Source organism: Ceratotherium simum, chromosome 17, assembly GCF_057802395.1.
Source record: "Ceratotherium simum simum isolate JZ-2026a chromosome 17, ASM5780239v1, whole genome shotgun sequence".
NCBI lineage: Eukaryota > Metazoa > Chordata > Mammalia > Perissodactyla > Rhinocerotidae > Ceratotherium > Ceratotherium simum.
This window is the reverse complement of record NC_141916.1, coordinates 12,744,188-12,763,722: the sequence shown is the minus strand read 5'-3', so window position 1 is coordinate 12,763,722 and position 19,535 is coordinate 12,744,188. Positions and strand designations below refer to the sequence as shown.

General features: G+C 43.6%; 1 long non-coding RNA gene across 3 annotated transcripts; it reads right to left on the bottom strand.

The window, feature by feature from the left end:
* Positions 1-11,050: 11,050 nt before the first annotated feature.
* On the bottom strand, positions 11,051-19,501 carry LOC147914703 (uncharacterized). 3 transcript variants are annotated; one of them, XR_015554930.1, is made up of 5 exons: positions 19,325-19,501; positions 14,261-14,299; positions 13,323-13,379; positions 12,934-13,113; positions 11,051-12,666 (listed from the first exon to the last, which is right to left on the bottom strand). It is a non-coding gene; the product is annotated as an uncharacterized LOC147914703 (long non-coding RNA). The 3 variants fall into 3 exon arrangements; XR_015554929.1 differs by having other exon boundaries at positions 11,051-13,113; XR_015554928.1 differs by lacking the exons at positions 11,051-12,666; positions 12,934-13,113 and having other exon boundaries at positions 13,293-13,379; positions 19,325-19,496.
* Positions 19,502-19,535: the final 34 nt, after the last annotated feature.

Below are 19,535 nucleotides of genomic sequence, written 5' to 3'. Positions count from 1 at the left end.
CCCCAAAGCCCCAGTAGATAGTTGTATGTCATAGTTGCACATCCTTCTAGTTGCTGTATGTGGGACGCGGCCTCAACATGGCCGGAGAAGCGATGCGTCGGTGCGCACCCGGGATCCGAACCCGCGCCGCCAGCAGTGGAGCACACGCACTTAACCGCCAAGCCACAGGGCCGGCCCTGTGTATTTCTAATGGCACCTATCCCTAGCAAAAGAATTAACATCTGTCACTTCCTTGGGACAGTTCCTCTTGCAGGGTAAGGTAACTCAGGAGACCAAAGTACAAAACTAAGATTGTTTAATCAGTACAGGGGTAGAGCTGAAGTAGGAAATTGCCCCTCTCTACTCTAGGAACGGTTTTCTCTAGGAAAGATCATCATTTCTGTATAAACACAACACACTCTCTATGACTCTATACACAGGATACATTCCTACTAACTTCTAAATTCTCATTTTAAAAAATAATTAAAGGGCCGGCCCCGTGGCTTAGCAGTTAAGTGCGCGTGCTCTGCTACTGGCGGCCCGGGTTTGGATCCTGGGCGCCCACTAACGCACCGCTTCTCTGGCCATGCTGAGGCCGTGACCCACATACAGCAACTAGAAGGATGTGCAGCTATGACATACAACTATCCACTGGGGCTTTGGGGAAAAAAAGGAGGAGGATTGGCAATAGATGTTAGCTCAGAGCTGGTCTTCCTCAGCAAAAAAAAAAAAAAAAAAAAAGTTAAAAAATAAAAATAAAAAATAATTAAAAATTTGTTTGTGGGGCCGGCCAGTGGCGCAAGTGGTTAAGTGCGCGCGCTCCGCTTCGGCGGCCCGGGCTTCACTGGTTCGGATCCAGGGCGCACACCGACGCACCGCTTGGCAAGCCATGCTGTGGCAGCATCCCATATAAAGTGGAGGAAGATGGTCATGGATGTTAGCCCAGGGCCAGTCTTCCTCGACAAAAAAAGAGGAGGACTGGCAGATGTTAGCACAGGGCTGATCTTCCTCACACACACACACACACACAAAAGCCTTTGCTATGTTTGTACATGGGACATTTCTAGAAGGATCCCCAAGAAACTAGTAGCAGTGGTTGCCTCCAGGGAGGAGAACTGGGTGGCATGAGGACAGGTGGAGGGAGATTTCTTTTTCAGTGCTGGGATATCGCCTCTCACCTACCTTACAGCAGCGACCCCGCAGTTCATTTCACCATATAGTAGCAAGACTGATCATTTTAAAAAATAAATCCAGGGCCGGCTCCGTGGCTTAGCGGTTGAGTGCGCGCGCTCTGATGCTGGTGGCCCGGGTTCGGATCCCGGGCACGCCCCAAGGCACCACTTCTCCGTCCAACCCGAGGCCGAGTCCCACGTATAGCAACTAGAAAGAGGCGAACCTATGACATACAACGATCTACTGGGGCTTTGGGGGGAAAAAATGAATAAATAAAATCTTTAAAAAATAAATCCAGTCCTGTCGCTCCCCCACTTAAATCCTTCCAATGGCCTCTTTCTGCAATTAAAATAAAATCCCAGCTCCTTATTGTGGACAAGCCACTGAAGGATCTGGCTCCTCTTTCCTCTCTGACCTGCCCTTTGTTCTCTCTGCTCCAGCCACGTGGGCTCCTTTCTGTTCCTCAGACGCTCCAAGCTCATCCCTCCCTCAGGGCCTGTGCCCTTGCTGGTTGCTGTGCCAGGAATGCTCTTCCCTCAGATCGACACATTCTGGCTCCTTATCATTCAAGGCTTGGTGCAAGTATCACCTCAGAGAATCCACTTCTGACATCCTGTCTACAGTAGCCCCTCCCCACGCACATGAATGATCACTTTCCCACTTTGCCTTGTTTTGTTTTCGTCATGCCAGTTACTACTGAAGATATTTCTAGAGTTGTCTGTTGACAGTCTACCCTCCCTAGAATATAAGCTCCTTGAGGGCAGAGGCCTCTCCTTCAATTTATTGCTGCTTCCTCATGTTTGGGACAGTACATGTCACTGAATGAGTGAATGCGTGTATGAGGTCACATAGGAAGGTCCCAGGTGGTGGGCCGTTGTATTAGTTCCTCTATGGTGGCTGTAACAAATTACTACAAACTCAGTGGCTTAAAGCAACACAAATTTATTATCTTACAATTCTGGACATCAGAAGTCTGAAATGGGTCTTACTGGGCTAAAATCAAGATATCAGCAGAGCTGAGTTCCTTCTGGAGGCTCTAGGGGAGATTCTGTTTCCTCCCCTTTTCCAGCTTCTAGAGGCTGTCTGCATTCCTTGGCTTGTGGCCTCTTCCTCCATCTTCAAAGTCAGCAGCATAGCATTTTAAATTTCCCTATCTGATAGTCATATCTCCCTCTTATAAGGGCCTTTGTGATTTCATTGGGCCAACTCAGATAATGTAGCTCAAAATTCTTAACTTAATCACATCTGCAAAGTCCCTTTTGCCATGTAAAGTAACATATTCACAGGTTTCATAGATTAGGATTTGGACATCTTTGGGGGCCATTAATATGCCTACAACAGCCATGCACCTCTATCCTGGAATCTATCCTGGTTACCCTAACTCAAGCACTAAATCCACCCTGAAACCTCCTCAGACCCTGTTCCTTGCAGGAACAGATGGCCAGTCCTCTTGTGCCTGCATGGTACTGTACTCTGTAATAGCACTCACTGCATTTCATAAAAATTAATGAATCTATTTATCTGCCTGCTCCTCCATTAAGCTGTGAGCCTTTTAGTGCAGGATCCAACATTTATTCATCTTTGCATCATTAATACCCAATTGATTGATTCATTCATTCAAAAAATATTTGTTGAAGGCCTGCTATGCTCAAGGTACTGAGGATATGGTGCTAAAAAAACACAGATATGATCTCTGCCCTCAAAGAGCTTACCATCTACCTGGAAAGAGAGACAATGAAACCATCAGTAACCAAAAAAGGAAACCAATGATAGGATAGGTGCAATGGGAGAGCAGAACAGGAATATCTGCTCTTATCTGGACATGTCAGAGAGGGCTCCTGAGAGTAATGTTGTCTTGGCTCATGCCCAAGGATGAGAAGGAATTAGCCGCAAGTGCGACGAGAGGGAGCAGCTGGCAACCCCCACGACCATCACTGAGGCAGCACCACTGCCGCCATTGGGCCCCCCACACCCAGGGTCCCCCTCGGTGGGCACTTGCTCCCGAAGCAGCCATAGTCAAGTGATGCATTAAAAATGAGTGTTTCTGAGGAAACTTTGGGGGTCATAGATATGTTCATTATTTTGATTGTGATGATGGTTTCATATAGGTATGTCAAAGCTTGTCAACTCATACACTTGTGGCTTATTGTATGTCAGTTTTACCTCAATAAAGCTGTTAAAAAATAGTAATGAACTGGGGCCGGCCTGGTGGTGCAGGTGGTTAGGTGCACGTGCTCCGCTTCGACAGCCTGGGGTTCGCAGGTTCGGATCCCAGGCACGCACTGACGCACCACTTGTCAAGCCACACTGTGGTGGCGACCCATATAAAGTAGAGGAAGATGGGCACGGATGTTAGCCCAAGGCCAGTTTTCCTCAGCAAAAAGAGGAGGATTGGCAACGGATGTTAGCTCAGGGCTAATCTGCCTCACACACACACCCCCCAAAAGAATAGAGAAAGAAAAAATGTGTAATAATTAGTAAGAAGAGCTAAAACTGCATTGTTTGCAGGCAATATGCTTATATGCTTTGTTTTTTTTTTTTTATTTACTTATTTTTTTTCCCCCAAAGCCCCAGTAGATAGTTGTATGTCATAGCTGCACATCCTTCTAGTTGCTGTATGTGGGACGCGGCCTCAGCATGGCCAGAGAAGCGGTGCGTCGGTGCGCGCCTGGGATCCAAACCCTGGCCGCCAGCAGCGGAGCGCGTGCACTTAACTGCTAAACCACGGGGCCGGCCCTGCTTATATGCTTTGAAAACCAAAGGAATTAAAACACAGTCCCGTGGCTTAGCAGTTGGGTGCGTGCCCTCTGCTGCTGGCGGCCCGGGTTCGGATCCCGGGCGCGCACTGACGCGCTGCTTCTCTGGCCACGCTGAGGCCGCGTCCCACATACAGCAGCTAGAAGGATGTGCAACTGTGACGTACAGCTATCTGCTGGGGCTTTGGGGGGAAGAAATAAATAAATTTAAAAAATTAAAAAAAAAAAAAACGTTAGAATGAGGGAATGACCCTGGCATGGACAAGGCGGTCCAGAGGCCTGACTGCAGTGAGAGGGAATCTGGGAGCTCCCCTCTGCTCAGGACAGGAGGCTGTCATTCTGACTGAAGGCTTTTCTCATCTCAAACTGACTGCTTTCAACATGGGCAGTTCATTTTATGTCAATTATGCCTCCGTAAAGCTGTTTGGGAAGAAATGTCTCCCTCCACAGAGAAACCATCTGGACCAATCCCATCATGTCTTCATGCATTCATTCATTCATTCTCCCCAGACACTTAGTCCACTATTGCTGTGTGCCTCCCTGACCTGCCACAGTCCCAGCCTGTTCCCTCCCTTCTAACTCCTTCCACTGTGTTCTCCTGAACTCCCCTCTGTGAGGAGCACCCTCAGAAGACTCCTTCACCTCTTGACCTTAACTGAAACCTGGCTGTGCCCAGAGCACACCGCTTTGCCAGCTGCCTTCTCCAGTGAAGGCTGTTGTTTCTCATACTCCACATAACTCAGGGTAGAGGCTGGGGGTGGTGTCCCCTTTGCTCCTTAATGACTTACAGGCCACTCACTATCCGCTTCTGCTTGCAACTGCCCTGCTCCTTACAAACTCACTCCTCGATCAGGCTCTATCACCCTCTCCTTCCATGCTGCTGTTGTTCACCCCTCAGGACACTGACTCTGATTCACTGAAAACTTCAACTCCCGGTTCACTGTCTTCTTCTCCAGACCACCCTCTTTCATTAGTCTTGGTGACGTCAACATCCATTTGGATCTCCCATCCAATACTCTGACCTCTCGGTTTCTTGACCACCTTGTCCTCCACGATCTTTCCTCCACTCCACCAGTTATAACATAGACCTCGGCATCACCAAAAATCTGTATCATTCTACAAACCTCAAACCCAACTCTCCAATAACCACCTCGCCTTCCAGGTCACTCACTCAACCATGCCCACGTCAATAGTTTGTCTCTTTCACATTCACCTCCAATCAGTGGGTCCTAGCAGTTCCCCAGCATCCAACAGTTTCCACCTATTTCTCCAAGATTCTTGGTTTCTTTAAGGAGAAATGGTAATTAGAGAGCACCATGCATGAGTAATGCTTACTACTATTGTGTTCGTCACTATTTCTAGGTCTTTTCAGTGGACAAAGCTATGTATATATAGTGTTCATCCTGATTTTTTTCCCCCCCAAAGACCTAGTAGATAGTTGTACGTCATAGTTGCACATCCTTCTAGTTGCTGTATGTGGGACGCCGCCTCAGCATGGCTGGAGAAGCAGTGCATCGGTGCGCGCCTGGGATCCGAACCCAGGCCGACAGTAGCGGAGCGCACGCACTTAACCACTAAGCCAGGGAGCCGGCCCAATCCTGATATTTCTAACTCAAATTTGGAACTATATTTATTTATTTATTTATTTATTTATTTATTTATTTATTTATTTATTTATTTCTTGTGAGGAGGACCAGCCCTGAGCTAACATCCAATGCCAATCCTCCTCTTTTTTGCTGAGGAAGACTGGCCCTGGGCTACCATCCGTGCCCATCTTCCTCTGCTTTATATGGCACGCTGCCACAGCATGGCTTAACAAGCGGTGCGTCGGTGCGTGCCCAGGATCCGAACCCGCAAACCCCGGGCCACCACAGCAGAGGGCACGCACTTAACTGCTTGCGCCACCGGGCCCGCCCCCTGGAACTATAAAACTACAGAAAATCTGTATTTTCTTTCTTCTATCAATAATCATGGTTCTTAAGGGCACAGAAATGAGAGAATTAGAATATTTCATAATTACTCATTTGCTTTATTCCACATTACACATTAAACAGTCTCAGAATAATTAATAATACTATTAGTAATCCTAATTACCTCCACCAATTATGATTACCAAAAACAGATAAAATACTTTTGCAGTGCTGTTCCCATTCTTCTCCCATTTTTTATGGTTATAATATCTACATTGTCAGGTCATATGGCCATTACATACTACTCTCTCTCTTTTAACCTTCATTTAGTCTCAGTTCTGTAAGTACCTAATATACAGTGGTCACTCGCAGCCTTTGTGTTGCTATCTCTCTAGACAGTTTGGCTGTCTGAAGTGCATTCTCTAGTGGATTTCTTAGGAAGGGCTTATTGGAATGGTATTCCCTGAGTTCCTGCATATTGATAACAATTTGTCTGTGTCCATTATAGGTGAAGGTTAGTTTGCTTTGGCTCACATGTTCTTTTCTTGAATATTTAAAATATGTCAACTTCATCTTCTTGCATAAAGCATTGCTGTCAAAAGTCTGACAATTATCTAATTTGTCCCTTATGAGTCACATGCTCTTTCTGTCTGGTCAAAGGGTTATTTTTAAAGTCTAATAATTTTATTAGAATATGTCACAGTGTTGGTCATTCCAGGTCAATATTTTTAGGTACTTCTGTATTCCTTTAATATGTAGTTTAGAATTTTTTTTTAATTTCAGGAAAATTTTCTTGGGAAGTTTTCGGGTGTTTTTTCTGTTCCTTTGCTTTGGTTTTCTTTTTCAGAGATTTCTATTAACCTATTAGTGGAATCCCTGAAGACACTCAGAGTTACCTGAGACAAGAAAATATAAGCCAAGGATTTTATATCTTCCTTGTCTGTCTTTAATATTTGTCACTTTCTCTTGAATCTTCTTACTTCATTTCTTTTTACATTTTTTTTTTTGAGGAAGATCAGCCCTGAGCTAACATCTATTGCCAATCCTCCTCCTTTTTTTTCCCCAAAGCCCCAGTAGATAGTTGTCTGTCATAGTTGCACATCCTTCCAGTTGCTGTATGTGGGACGCAGCCTCAGCATGGCCGGAGAAGCGGTGCGTCGGTGCGCGCCCAGGATCCAAACCCGGGCCGCCAGTAGCGGAGCGCGTGCACTTAACCACTAATCCACGGGGCCAGCCCAGGTCTCTTTTTTCTTACAGTAACTTTGTATAGGATTTAACTTGGTACATTCTGTTGCTCATTTTTACCTGAATTAAATTTTTCTGAAGGATTCGTTCCAATAGCTTTCCTATCTTGACAGAGCTCTCTCTTCTGTTGCTTTTGAGTAGTGTTCAAAAATATGGTGGCTTGCTCTCTGAGATCTCCTGGCTCCATACCCCTACCCCACTTTTATCTGGACCTCCTCTCCCTTTGTTGCTATTGCCCCTGTCCTGCTCAGTTTCAATTCCTCTCTTAGCAATTTTTCTTCAGTGTGAGCCTGTCCTGAAGGGAGCCCTGGATGGTCAGTTTGGAGAGTTCAAAGGGGTGAGGTTGCTCCAGCCTCTTTAGGCCTGACTGGCATGTGTGGGTCCTTGCCTTCACCCACTACTGGAGAGGGTGAGCCAAACCTCTCTCAGTTTCAGCTACTGTTATTTGGAGCTTCTCGTGTTCACATATCTCTCTGACGCCCCGTTGCTTCCTCTGCTCTCTCCTGCATAGCTGCCCATAATAGCAGGTCTTGTGGCTTTTGGTTGTTCATTCCCACTGCTGTATTTTGGGGTTTGTGGTGACACCTGGTCACCTAGTTTTGTTGTAAGTGTTGCCCATGAATTTTTGGTTTTGCCAACTAGTTGCTCTGTTTTGTTTTGGTGGGGATTTGAGAAATCCAAAAACTAGGCTGCCACTGCCACTGCCATCTCCCCGCACCACACATACCGACCCGTTATTCTTGTATTGGATACTGCTGGTGATGTATTCTTTTTTCATGTTGTAATGATATGTGTATGTATCTATTATCTGTTTCTCCCTGGACTGTAAGTGCCCTAAGAGCTCAGGAATAGTGCCTGGCAATATAGTAGGGGCTCAATAAATACTTGTTGAAGGAAAAATATTCCAGAAAAAGCAGCATGTTTGGAGGCTAAGAGAAGTCAGTTTGTGGCAGATACATTAAGTGGGATAGAGAAGTGGTGAGAGAGAAACCTGGAGGGTTGGGCCAGGTCAGTGTAGGGCTGTTGTAAACCAGTGAAGGAGTTTGCTGCTTTATCCCGAGGGCAATGAAAATCCTTTAAAAGATTTCAAGCAAGTGAGTGATCTGATGAGATTTCTGGTTTGTTTTCTTTAAAAAACACTACAAACTTCAGTATACAGAATGGATTGTGAGTGACAAAACTGGAGATGGGATTAGAATCCATGGAAATAATCCAGCATTTGAGTATAAATGATGAATAAAAAATTGAATTACACTGATCTGATTTTCAGATAGCTTACACAGTGGACAACATAATCAGAATCCAAAAGGCAATAGAATGGCCAGAAAAAGGATGAATCTCAAAAAGATGATAATTGGCTGAGATAAACCAAAAGCTGATTCATTCAGGCCCCCAATTCATAACTGATTAACAAGTATAAGCTGGTTTAATAGTAGCTTGTGGAAAGGCAAGTCAACAGTAACACTATATGAAATGACACTGTGATGAAATTGACCTAAAATGTTAACTTACTCTTTTTTTTTTTTTTTTGGTGAGGAAGATTGGCTCTGAGCTAACATCTGTCTCCTCCTCTTTTTTGCTGCAGAAGGTTAGCCCTGAGCTAACATCTGTGCCCATCTTCCTCTAATTTTTATATGTGGGACACTGCCACAACATGGCTTGATAAGTGGTGCGTATGTCCGCACCCGGGATCTGAACCTGCGAACCCCGGGCCACCGAAGTGGAGCACGTCAACTTAACCACTGTGCCACCAAGCCAGCCACATTAATTTACTCTTTTTATTTTTATTTTTATTTATTTATTTTTTTATTATTTTTTTATTTTTTTATTTTTTTTAAGATTTTATTTATTTTATTTTTTCCCCACAAAGCCCCAGTGGATAGTTGTGTGTCGTAGCTGCACATCCTTCTAGTTGCTGTATGTGGGACTCGGCCTCAGGATGAACGGAGAAGTGGTGCCTCGATGCGCACCCGGGATCCGAACCCGGGCCACCAGCATCGCAGCGCGCGCACTTAACCACCAAGCCACAGGGCCGGCCCTAGTATTTTTTTAAAGTAACATCATGAACTCATGGATTTAAATCTATCTAATGTGTTCCAATCCATTGTGGTTATTATCTTTGTTACACTGGGATTTTTATACTGAGATTCTCTCCAGGTTGGCTCTTGAGTTCTTTTGTTTTTTTTTTTTTAAAGATTTTATTTATTTATTTTTCCCCCAAAGCCCCAGTAGATAGTTGTCTGTCATAGCTGCACATCCTTCTAGTTGCTGTATGTGGGACACGGCCTCAGCATGGCCGGAGGAGCGGTGCGTCGGTGCGCACCCGGGATCTGAACCCGGGCCGTGGGCAGCAGAGCGCGCGCACTTAACCCCTAAGCCACGGGGCCGGCCCTTGAGTTCTTTTGATACAACCTTAGTAGTCTTTGATAGTTTCTCCCATTCTCTCTTCAACCCGCTACAAATCAGGTTTAATCCCCACCATCTGAGAGAAATTTGTCTTGTTAAGGTCATCCAAAACCTCCACATTTAGGGCCGGTCCTGTGGCTTGGTGGTTAAGTGCACACGCTGCAATGCTGGTGGCCCGGGTTCAAATCCCGGGTGCGCATCGAGGCACCACTTCTCTGTCCATCCTGAGGCCGAGTCCCACGTATAGCAACTAGAAGGATGTGCAGCTATGACCTACAACTATCTACTGGGGCTTTGAGGGGGAAAAATATAAATAAATAAAATTTAAAAAAAAAAAAAAAAAACCTCCACATTTGATCAAATCCCTGGCCAATTCTCAGTCCTCATCTTTCTTGCCCTCCTAGCAGTATCTGTCCCTGCTTATTAAAAGGCTTTCTTTGCTTGTCTTCTGAGACACTCTTCTCTCTTGGTTTTCTTCCTACTTCACTGAACATTTGCTCTGTCTTCTTTGCTGGATCTTCCCTTCTTCCTAACTTAGGGAGTGAGAGTAGACAGTGAAACACTTCAAGGACTGAGCCCTAGAACCCTCTGCCATTTAGAGAACAGACAGAAGAGGAAGATACAGCAAAGGAAGAGTAAACTAAGCCCAAAGCTAGCAGAAGGAAGGAAATAATGAAGATTATAGCAGAGATAAATGAAATAGAGAATAAAAAATAATACAGAGAATAAACAAAACCTAAAGTTGATTCTTTGAAAAGAACAAAATAGACAAACTGTTAGCTAGTCTGATTAAGAAAAAGACACACAAATAAGTAAAATCAGAAATAAAAGTGGAGACATTACTACCAACCTTACAGAAATAGAAAGGACTATAAGAGAATACTATGAACAATATACCAACAAATTAGATTACCTAGATGAAATGGGAAAATCCTTAGAAACACAGGAATTACCAAAACTGACTCAAAAAGAAATAAAAAATCTGAACAGACCTATAACAAATAAAGATATTGAATCAGCAACCAAAAACCTCCCAACCAAAAAAAGTCCAGGACCAGATGGCTTCACTGGTGAATTCTACCAAACATTTAAAGAATTAATACCAATCCTTCTAAAACTCTTAAAAAGAAGGAGGAGGAGGACGAGGAGGAGGGAATGCCCTAACTCATTCTACAAGGCCAGCATTACCCTGATACCACAGCCAGAAAAAGACGTCAGAAGAAAATAAAATTAAAATCCAGTGTCATTCAGTTCATTCACGATATTGTGCAACCATTGCCTCTATCTACTTCTAAAACATTTTCAGCACCCCAAAATAAAACCCCATATCCACTAAGCAGTTACTGTCCATATCCCCCCATCCCCAGACCCTGGCAACCACCAATCTTTCTGTTTTTATGGATTTTCCTATTCTGGATAATTTATATAAATGGGATCATACAAAATATGATCTTTTATATCTGGCTTTCTTTCATTTAGCATAATATTTTCAAGGTTTATTTGCATTGTAGCATGTATCAATAGTTCATTTTCTATAGCAGGGGAAAACTTTCAGTGTTTTACCATTAGGTATATTTGCTGTAAGTTTTTGGTATATACCCTCTATCAAATTTTTTTAAGTTCCTATCTATTCCTAGTTTAATACGTTTTTTAAATCATCAATAGGTGTAAAATTTTGTCAAATACTTTTTCTCTATCTAGGGGGGGATTACATGATTTTTCTCCTTTATTCTGTGGATGTGGTAAGTTACATTATTTGGTTTTCCAATGTTAAGCCACACTGGAATTACTGAAATAAACCCAACCTGACTATAATGTTTTATCCTTTTAACATATTAATGGATTCTATTTGCTAATATTTTGTGTAGGATTTTTGCATCAAAGTTAATGAGAGATGGGCCTGTCATTTTCCCATTTTATAACAATTTTTTCAGGTTTATTGTCTCATAAAATTAATTGGAAATTGTTTCCTTTTTTCTATTATCTAGAAAAGTTTCTGGGGCTGGCCCAGTGGCGTAACAGTTAAGTTTGCACTTTCCACTTCAGGGGCCCAGGGTTCGCCAGTTCAGATCCTGGGCACAGACCTATTCACTGCTCATCAAGCCATGCTGAGGCGGCGTCCCACGTAGAGGAGGTACAACTCTACAACTATGATACACAACTATGTGCTGGGGCTTTGGGGAGAAAAACGAAAAAGAGGAAGATTGGCAACAGATGTTAGTGTAGGGCCAATCTTCCTCAAAAAAAAAGAAAAAGATTTTTGTAAGATCCGTGTTACTTCTTCCCTAAATGTTTGGAATAATTCACTAGTACATCTATCTGGGTCTAGAGTTTTCTTTGTGGGAAAGTGTTTAAATTATGTATTCAATTTCTTTGATAGATATAGGACCATTTAGAATTTTCTATTCTTTGGTCAGTTTAGGTAAATTTTATTTTCCTAAGAATGTGTCTATTTCAACTAAATTTTAAATTTTATTTTAATAAAGTTATTCATAATATCCTCTTGTTATCTGTAGGATCTATAGGAAGTTTCCTTTTTTATTCCTAATACTGGAACAAACTTAGCTTTGTTGATCTTGAATACTGCATATTTATTTTGTATTTCGTTAACCAAAGCTCTTACCTTTTTTCTTCAGATTTAATTTGTGGGTTTTTTTGTTTTTTGTGCGTGTGAGGAAGATCAGCCCTGAGCTAACATCCATGCCAATCCTCCTCTTTTTGCTGAGGAAGACTGGCCCTGGGCTAACATCCCTGCTGGTCTTCCTCCACTTTATATGGGACGCCACCACAGCATGGCCTGACAAGCTGAGCGTCGGTGCGCGCAGGGGATCGGAACCCCCGGCCGCCGCAGCGGAGCGAGCGCACTTAACCGCTACGCCACCGGGCTGGCCCCTGTGCTCTTATTCTAACTTCTTGAAATGGATACTTATGGCTAGTGGCTGCCATACTGAACAACAAAGATCTGAAGGAGGCAAAGGTAGTAGTCCCCATCATATCTTCATTTAATTCACCACTCTGGTCCCTGCAAAAGCCAGACAGATTCTGGAGGATGACAATGAACTACTGCAAACTCAACCAATAGTAGCCTTAATTGGAGCTGCTTTACCATGTGTGGTATCATTGCTAAGAGCAAATTAACAGGGTGTCAAGTACGCTGTACGCAACCATTGATCTGACAAATACGTTCTTTTCCATCCCTATCAAAAAGAAGAACAGAAACAGTTACATTCACTTGGAAAAGACAACAATATACATTTACAATCTTACCCCAGGGCTATGTTAACTCTCCCGCCCTCTGTCATAAAATAATCTGAAGAGACCTGACCAGCTGGATCTCTCAGAACATCACTATATTGATCTACTCTAATGGTAACATTATGCAAATTGGACTGGTTGAGCAGGAAGTGGCCGGTATGTCAGATGCCTTGGTAAGGCGCTTGCTTTACAGACGGCGGGATATTAACCTTTTCTGAGTTCTCTTCCGAATTAGCTGAGGAGGCATTGTGACTGCCCAGCAGTCCAACTTCTCCTCCGTCCAATCCTGCTTCCTTCCTTTCCGACAAGTGTTGCTCTCAAGAGCACTCAGTACTAAACGGGTTGCACTCCAATCTCCGCTTTAGAATTGGCTTCCCTGGAAACTCAATCTGTGATAAAGGGAAAAACTTTCAGGCAAAAATAAACTATACTGGGATTTTAATATGTGATGAAATTCAAGGCAAAAAATTACAGGATAAAAGAGAGTGTTACACAATGATAAAATAAACAAGAGAGCAAGAAAATATAACCATCATAAATGTGCTTGGCAATGTAGGCTTAAAATATATAAATAGTAATAGTTAACTTTATTCAGTACCTTCTATGTGCCAGGCATGCCCTACAGGCTTTACAACTCATACTCTTCATTACAATCCTATGAGAAAATACTATTATTATTCTCCAATTTTACAGTTATAAAACAACAATTGATAAATTTAGGAAAGAAAAAAATAAATCAACCTTTGGACCTGGAAGTATTTACAGAGCTCTCTTAGAAACAGATGGATCAAGCAGACAAACAACAAGCAGAGATATAGAAGATCCAAATAACACAATTAACAAGCTCAATATATTATATATGGAGAATTCTACATCTAACAGATAATATACTGTTCCTGGCACATGGGAAACATTTACAAAAAGTGACTATGTACTGAGTTACAAAGGAAGCCTTAATACTACATTTTAAAGAATCAATCTGGGCCAGTCCCGTGGCTTAGCGGTTAAGTGCGCACGCTCCACTGCTGGTGGCCGGGTTCGGATCCTGGTCGCGCACTGACGCACCGCTTCTCCGGCCATGCTGAGGCGGCGTCCCACATACAGCAACTAGAAGGATGTGCAGCTATGACATACAACTATCTACTGGGGCTTTGGGGGGAAAATTAAATAAATAAATAAAATTATTTTTAAAAAAACGGATCAATCTTACACAGCCTATGTTCTGTGCAATAACATGAGAATGTTGTTAATGCAATAACATGAGAAATTACTAATTAAAGGATAGCTTTTTAAATTCCCAAATGTCTGGAAGCTAAAAACGTAGTAAACCTCGGGTTAAAAAAGAAGTAAGAGAAATTATGAAATACTTTGAACTAAATAAAAGTTTGTCAGATTTTCTAGGATACAACTAAAGCTTTAATTAGAGATGTAGAATGTTAAATACATTTGAAAGAAACAAAAAAAGTTTGCGAACAAATGAACAAAGCATTCAACTCGAGAAGGAATCAATTATTAGAAGTGGAGATTTCAACATACCCTCTCAGAAACCAGTGCATCATGCAGACAGACAATGACCTGCGGTACAGAAGATATAAGGAATGTAGTTAACAAGCTAATCTATTAGCTATATGGAGGAGACATAAGAATAAAGGGAATAATATAATCAATGAACCAGAGGGAAACAAGAGAACTCTAGCTAGAATGATAAAGACAAAGAAGAAAGGGGAAAGTGCAAATAAGCAAAATACAGAATGAAAATGGGACACCAACACAACAGACATTTAAAAAAAATAACAGTATTATTAATAATAATAGTATAATTAATAAACACTAATGAGTTTATATACCTAGATGAAATGGATAAATTTGTAGGAAAATATAAACAGCAAAATGAGTCAAGAAGAAATTAAAAACTTGAAAATACCAACAAGCATTAAAGACATTAAAATGTTAATCAAAGACTTTCCTACCAAAAGTCTCAAGCCAGACGACTTTACAGATATGTTCTACTGGCTTTCAAGAACAGTTTCTTACTACTTTATGCATGTTTTACAGAAACTAGGAAAAGTGTGCAGATAATTATTTTTTAATACACTGTGTGATTAAGTTAACTAGTATTTTACTTAGGATATTTGTATATACATACATAAGTGAGATGGACCAATAACATTCATTTCATGCATTTTCATTATCCAGTTTTAGAATCAAGATAACTACTATTGATTGGGTACTATTGTTATTGTACTCAGGAATCTTTTTTAATGTTCTTATTACTTCTAATTGTGTGTGTGTGTTTTTGTTTGTTTTTTGCATTAATCACTTTTGCAGGGATTTTATATTATATGAAACTTACTTGGCATATACCTTTTACCTCTTCTAAATATTTGACAAGGTCCAATTCAAAGGATTCTGTATGTAAAATACCTCCCCTGAAATTTTCTCCCCTAAAAATAACTAAAAACAAATGTCCATTTTTATGTAGTGCTAGTATTTTTTAGTATTAAAAATCTACTTCTATCAACAAATGGTGCTAGGGCCGGCCCCGTGGCTTAGCGGTTAAGTGCGCGTGCTCCACTGCTGGCGGCCCGGGTTTGGATCCCCGGTGTGCGCTGACGCACCGCTTTTCAGGCCATGCTGAGGCCGTATCCCACATACAGCAACTGGAAGGATGTGCAACTATGACATACAACTATCTACTGGGGCTTTGGGGGAAATAAATAAATAAATAAATAAATAAATAGTTTTAAAAAAATGGTGCTGGAACAACTGTATATACACATGCTAGGGTGGGGCAGGGGGAGATTATGGGGATGAGGAAGGAGAGATTACCAAAGGACATGAGGAAACTTTCCCGGGTGATGGATATGTTCATTATCTTGATTGTGGTTATGGTTATATATGTATGTCAAAACTCAGCAAAGTGTAGACTTTAAATATGTGCAGTTTATTGTGTATCAATTATATCTCAATAAATGTGCTGCAAGCGTGGGGAAGAAAGTCTTTAAAAATATCAAGATCACAAACCATAAGAAGTAAAATCAATTAATTAGATTATACCAAAATTAAGGATTTCTGTTCAATAAATAATATTATTTACAGAGTTAATGATGAAAATTGGGAAGAGATATTTGCAATGTCTAAAGTCAATGAAGGTCTAATATCTGAAATATACAATAAACTGCTGCAAACCAATATAATAAATATGAGAATCCCTATTAAAAAATTGGCAAAGGAAAATGAATAGGCAATTCATAAAAGAGAAAAACCAAAAGTAAGAAAAAGTTTGAGAAGATGCTCAAACATTAAGAATTAAAGAGGGCCGCACGTGGCTTAGCGGTTAAATGCGCGCGCTCCGCTACTGGCGGGCCCGGGTTCAGATCCCCGGCGCGCACTGACGCACAGCTTCTCTGGCCATGCTGAGGCCGTGTCCCACATACAGCAACTAGAAGAATATGCAACTATGACATACAACTATCTACTGGGGCTTTGGGGAAAAAAATAAAAGGAGGAGGATTGGCAATAGATGTTAGCTCAGAGCTGGTCTTCCTCAGCAAAAAAAAAAGAGGAGGATTAGCATGGATGTTAGCTCAGGGCTGATCTTCCTCACAAAAAAAAAAAAGAAAATTTCGTTAAAAAAAGAATTAAAGAAATACAATGAGATATCATTTTGAATTCATGGCAAATTGAAAAATTGGACACTTGAATAATGTCAAGTATTGACAAGGAAGTGGGGATATAGAAATCCCACTATTGATGGTGTGATAGTCCAGAGAGTGTGGAGCTCAATATGCACGAGAAATGATCACAGAACCAAAGGAGACAGGTAGGAGGATATTCTGCAGCATAGCTCGTGATGGCAGGAAGCTGGAGGCAGTCATTGGATAGTGAACAAATAAAGCATAGGGATCTGGCAGTAGTTAGGAGCAAAGGACTAGAAGGCCATGGGGTCAAAGAAGGTTAATGTTTTGTTTTATTTTTTTAAGGTGGCAGATAGGACAGCACGTTTGTATGCGAACAGGAATGATCTAGTAGAGAGGAAAATTGATAATAGAGGAGAAAACGGATAATGCAGGAGAAAGGCAAGAAGGAATGGACTGAAGTGTAGCACTGAGGATGGGGGTGGGGGTGAGGGTTGGGGGAGTGACAGTTGGCTTAAAGAGCAGCAAGGACCGTTCATTGTAACAAGACGGAAGTCAAAGTATAGAAGTGAGGATGGAGGTAAATTGGCCAGATTGGTGGTAGAAAGATAAGGATGTTTTCTTTTGATTACTTTTATTTTCACAGTAGAATAAGAACCCAAGTTATCAGCTAAGAGTAAGGAAAGATAAAGGGATGGTGGATAACTGCAGAGAGCTTTGGTAAATAAAGCCTCTCTCCCTTCCTTTATTCAATCAGGGCAGCACCCAACAGAGATGGCCCCTTACTTGTCGGCTTTATCCAGTGTTTATAACCCTGATGCTTAGCATGATGTATTGAAGAATGGATACCAGCAAGCACACCCTGGGATCTAGTTGGGGAGGGGAGGGGTGGAGTTGGTGATCACAGGAAGAAATACTGCTAGTATTCATGGAATGCTTCTTAAAGGTCAAGCACAATGAGGTAAAGAAGAGCTCTACCTGCTTTTTCTTATGAAATCCAAACAACAAACATAAGTAAACACAACTGTTCTACAAACAAGGAAACTAAGGAGGGTTTCCTCCTTCAGAACCAGGGCCTTGAACACTAGTGTGAGGTGGATGAGTAATCAAATGAAAGGCCCCTGAAGTGGTGTTAGCTCAGTTATCTGGTGGGAGTTTGATTCTGAGCAGATGAAGCTCCAGTCTCAGTGGGACATAAGAAATCCTAGGTAGGGGCCGGCGCCGTGGCTCAGCGTTTAAGTGTACGCGCTCCGCTGCTGGCGGCCAGGGTTCGGATCCCGGGCGCGCACGAGGTGCCGCTTCTCCTGCTGTGCTGAGGCCGCGTCCCACATAGAGCAACTAGAAGGGTGTGCAGCTATGACATACAGCTATCTACTGGGGCTTTGGGGGAAAAAATAAATAAATAAATAAATTTATTTAAAAAAAAAAGAAATCCTAGGTAAAGGGGCCAGCCTGGTGGCGCAAGCGGTTAAGTGCCCCCGCTCCGCTGCCTTGGCTGGGGGTTCGCCAGCTCCGATCCCGGGCGCGCACTGTCGCACTGCTTGGCGAGCCATGCGTCCCATATAAAGTAGAGGAAGATGGACATGGATGTTAGCTCAGGGCCAGTCTTCCTCAGCTAAAAGAGGATTGGCATGGATGTTAGCTCAGGGCTGATCTTCCTCACACACACACAAAAGAAAACCTAGGTAAAAACCTGCACCCCTTCTCCTGATCATCCACTGTCACCAAGAGGATGACCTTGGCGAAGTCATGCATTTCCAGTTCTGTAAAATGGAGAGTGATGTCACCTAGCTCACATAGTTTTTGTAAGTGAAACATTCTCTAAGTTTGAGGCAACGCTTGCAAGTGAAGTGGTATATGTATGTATATGTTAATGTTTCCTGGTTGCTATTACTATTTCAACTGTTATGCAAGTGGTCAAGGCAAGGCCAACGCCCCAGGGGCAAAGGTAGCCTCCAGCAGAGAATGGGCTTCTAGAGTGCCTATCAGTACGGAGAAAGTTTAAAGAATTTTAGCCCGCAGTCTTGGTTCGGAGTGAGAGGCGAAATTTTTCTTCATCGAGGCTTAACTGTTATTGAGGTTTTCAGGCTTGAAACTCTGGGGAAAATAATTAGGCTCTCTGGGCGAGATCCAGAATGCCAATTTAAGAGATTAGAAATGCAACGCCGTGAGGGGCCTCACTGCCGCCCGTTGGGCACCAGAGGGCGCCCGTCGGATCCGTTCGGAGGCCGGCAGGGTTTGGGGCAGCCACTCGCCGTGCACCCGACCACCTCGGGCCAGGATCCAGGAGCTGGTGCTGAGGTGTCAGGGGTCCACGTCATTAGTGGACGCAGTCTCTAGTGCCCCTTCCCCCTTTCCAGCGCGAGCCGGGGCTCGGAAGGCGCCTGGGAAGGTGTGAGCGCCTGTGGTGGGGACGGTGTGCCCATCTGGGTCCGCAGAACAGCGGCGGGAACTCCAGCCGCCCCGACGGCGCGGTCAGACTCCAGCGTGGAAGGGGAGGCAGCTGTTCTCCCAGGCGGCCGTGGGGGGCAGCAGAGGGGACGGCGACAGGTGCGGGAGCCCCTCCCGGGGTGGAAGTGGAAAGGCGGGCTTCGGGGTCTGTTCCCAGGCTGGAAACCACCCCCGCCCCCCAACCAAATCCCCGGGAGAGGCCGGGCCGGCGCCGGTCTGGAGGAGGAAGCGGCCGGAGACAGTGCAATTTCACGCGGCCTCTGGGGCTCAGGTTCCTCGGCAGGGTGGATGAGTTATGGGGTTTCGAGGGGTTTCCGGGGAAACTGAGGTGGCCTGAGCGTGAGGCAAAAATACCCTCCCCCTCAAAAACACACACAGAGAAAAACATCCACATTCGAAGACAAAATCCCCCAAGTGACCCAACCGGCTAGGGGAGTTGAGTGATTTGGTTAATGGGCGAGGCCAACTTTCCGAGGGCTGGGCTTTCGCGCGCTCTCCCCACCCCCATTACCTTTCTCCTTCGGAGGCATTTGGGGCGTTTGGAATCTTTACGTTCCCTTAGTCCAGCTCCTGAAGAAAATTAGGGGGAGACCCATCCTGGATCTGCTGGGCCAAGTCGCGGGGCAGTGGGGCGTGGGGCGCGCGGGGCGGGCCGTCGGAGGCGGCGGCAATCCCTATCCAGCCTCGCGCCGGAGGGGGCGCGGCCGTGACTCACCCCCTCC